We start from the raw sequence: 3,578 nt of genomic DNA, 5'->3' as shown, positions 1-3,578 counted from the left end.
CACATCTGTCTGCAAGATAATACAGGTCTCCCTCCTGAGAAGCATCCTATCTCTATCCCCTCCCCTCCATGGGACTTCCACTTTCTCCAGTCCTGCAAATCTTAATCCTGTACTTTTTCCTCCATGGGCTTCCCTCATATATTCTATCAGTCTGGTGCAACCCTTTCCACATTTCATAGATCGTATGTGTTCACCCACCTGTACCTTGATGGGTCGGGTGGTTTGACCCACATAAAATCTTTTACACAGACAAAGTAGGACATACACCACATGGTCACTTTGACACGTGAATAGACCATTGATCCTGAAGCTTTCACTGCCCACCTATATACACTTGTGTTATTATTCTAGAACAAAATTTACATCTCCAACATCGGAAGTTGCCCTTAGGACCCTCTTTCAAGCCAAGTGGATGGTCTTGGTGATATGAATTCACTTTTAGTTAGCAATCTTGCAAATGTTGGGGCCCTTCTAAAGGCCACTCGAGGGGGACCACCCACCTTCTGTGCAGGTTCAGGGTCTCTTTGGATTTTATCCCAGTGCTGAAAGATCGCTTACCTAATTTTATCGGCCATTGGAGAGTAATCAAAGGTGAATACCATACGTTTGTTACATTGCTTTCTTGATGCCAACAATTTGGACCTATCCTGTTTCCTTGCCTTAGTTTTGGCTTTTTCCAACAGGTCAGGATCATATCCTCTCTTTTGAAATCTCTGAGTGAGTTCTTTTGATTGATTCTCAAAGTCCACTTCCAATCTGTTATTTCTTTTAAGGCGCAGATACTGTTCATAAGGAATGGCTTCCACAGCATGTTTGGGGTGGAATCTTCTGGCATGTAGAACAGAATTGGTGGCAGTGGGTTTCCTAAAACCCTCACTCAAAAGTTTTCCATCCTCCAACTTCAGCCTGAGGTCTAGAAAGACCACCTCCATGCCACTCATTTCAGATGTGAATTACATATTTATCTCATTCACATTTAGGTACCGCACAAATAAATTGTAATTCTGTACCAGACCACACCACCAGGACATTGTCCACATACCTTTACCATTGTCTGATGTACCCCCAGAAGGGATTCTGTTGCCAGCATACCGCAGACTCCTCCCACGCCCCCAGAAAGAGGTTGGCAAAGGAGCATGCCACCGGGGTCCCCATAGCTGTCCCCGGAACCTGTCTGTACCAACGTCCATCAAACATAAAAGCCTTATAAGCTAGTACAAATTTTAAACATTCACAAATGAATTCGATGACTTTGGTTGTAGTCTGCATATTAGAACGCAGCGAAAATACTGCAGCACCCAGATGTTTCAGGGGCGTAGCAATATAGGTTGTAGAAGTTGCGACCGCATCAGGGTCCTTGGGCCAGAGGGGCCCCGAAGCGCCCTCCCTCAACTACAATATTAGCTCTCTATTGGTCATAATAATCACTTCTATAGATACTTTGAATAGTGGTAATCATTAACAAACTGCTCCCCATCCCCTTCTTGCACCTCTGACACTGTAGTTGCCATTGGCAGGTTTTGGTGCGCCATATCAATTGTTATGTATAGAGTGCTTGTAAAACTTGCATCGATGCCCACAGCTCCTTAGCTACGCCACTGATATGTTTCAAAGGTAAACTATTTTACATGAAAAGGGGGGGGGGGGGGGAGGGCAAGGTGAGAGACCCAGGTAGTGTGTCATTCTTAAAATAGAAAAAAGAAATTGGCATTACCACTGACCATGAGTACCTAACATTTTTATGACTAAAATTTGAATATTCATACAGATCAAAGGTTTCTGACAGAACAGTGAGTTAATTAGCTGCATGTTGGTTTTAAGCTTGTAATTCATTATAAAACCATTACTGGCCACAGTAATCATCATGACTTGTAGTATCATTTAATTAAGAATAAATAAAAAAAAATGAAGGCAGCCTTCATGTCTGTAATCTCAGGCTATGTTAAGGCTATTTTCACACATTGTGACCTATGGCAGGATACCCCACCACAGGACTAGTTCACCACTCCATTCAGCCAGATCTAGTGCCCTTTACCAAACTGCCACAACAAGGTATATGCATACCGTTGCACCATACATTGTGACATGGTAACTGTTAAACAGGTAGTATATGACTAGATTTCCCCTCACTTGACGCACGCACTTCACACCCACACGTGTCCATATTGCATTTCTGCACAATCATGGAGGAACACAATGCAGACTTGCATTCCTCAGGAGTCTATCTGCGGCAGAGAATGCAATGTGCAGTAAAAATCCATATATGAAAGAACCCCGTAAACTGCATACACAAGTGAGATATAAGCATTTGGAACATGACTGATCCATTGACAAGGTAATCTTTACAAGAAAAAACACACACACACACACACACACACACACACACACACACACACACACACACACACACACACACACACACACAAAAATTCCAATATTAAAATTGACTTCTGGGAGATCTGGTCTTGCCGATTGCAGACACTTATTAAGCAAAAGATTTATCAGCAATTATTTTCCCTTCATGCATGAGATAAAAAAATTAAAAATGTAATATTTTACTTAAAATATTCTTTTGAATGATAGTGATAAATACCCATTATTTAAATCTTACTGACCAATGTACTAGGAAGTTTGATTATTTGGTCAGCAAAAAATTATATATAACCAAGTGTACACTATTTAAGCCTAAAACTCCACCACCCTCACCTCATTAAAAATTTTGTATTTAATTCAAATTACAGGAGGATTGCGGCATACCTTTTAATATTGTCATTCGTTTTTTTTTATCCAGTCCATTTGTCTGTGGATGATAGGCTGCAGTGACTGTTGTATACACAGAATCTTACATAGTCAAATTAAGCTGTAAGAGAAAATTACAATATCATACAGCATTTTTTTTTTACAGCCAGTAGTTTAGACAAAAAGACCTCATTTACTGTATACCTTTGAAAAAGCAAATATTGAAGCAAAAATTATAAAGTAATACATTTTCATAGACTTCACTTTATTAAATTCTAAATAACCCTTACAGGCCATTAATAAAAAATATTTTTTTTAAGAAAACAGTGTAACGATCAACTCAATTTGTATTATTATACGTAAATTAAAATATAAACAAGATTCTTTACACTCATTACTTACATCATTAAAGTGGTCTAACACCCAGGATTTCAACTTTGCGTTAAAAGATTGCTTACAGCTTAGAAACTATTATGCCAGATTTTTTTTAGCAGAAATTCACTGAATGGATTAAACATGACATTTTAGTGTTGCATTTAGCTAGAAATCCTCCTCCGTGCTTATGTTTAGATACAAATGTATCTATTTACAATGTAAATAAACAAACACCTCTCTGAGAGAGCACAGAGGGCTTCCCAGACTGGCTTTTCAGAGGTCTTTTTGCATTCCAAACAAAGATACATTTGTAACTAAACCTAAGCACGGATGCAGATTTCTAGCTAAATGCAAAACTAAAATGTCATGTTTAACCCATTCAGTGAATTTCTGCTTTAAAAAAATCTGGCATAATAGTTTCTAAGCTGTAAGCAATCTTTTAAAGCAAAGTTGTAATGCTGGGT

Source organism: Hyperolius riggenbachi, chromosome 1 (genome assembly GCF_040937935.1).
Source record: "Hyperolius riggenbachi isolate aHypRig1 chromosome 1, aHypRig1.pri, whole genome shotgun sequence".
Classification (NCBI taxonomy): Eukaryota; Metazoa; Chordata; class Amphibia; order Anura; family Hyperoliidae; genus Hyperolius; species Hyperolius riggenbachi.
This window is presented reverse-complemented; position numbering follows the sequence as displayed.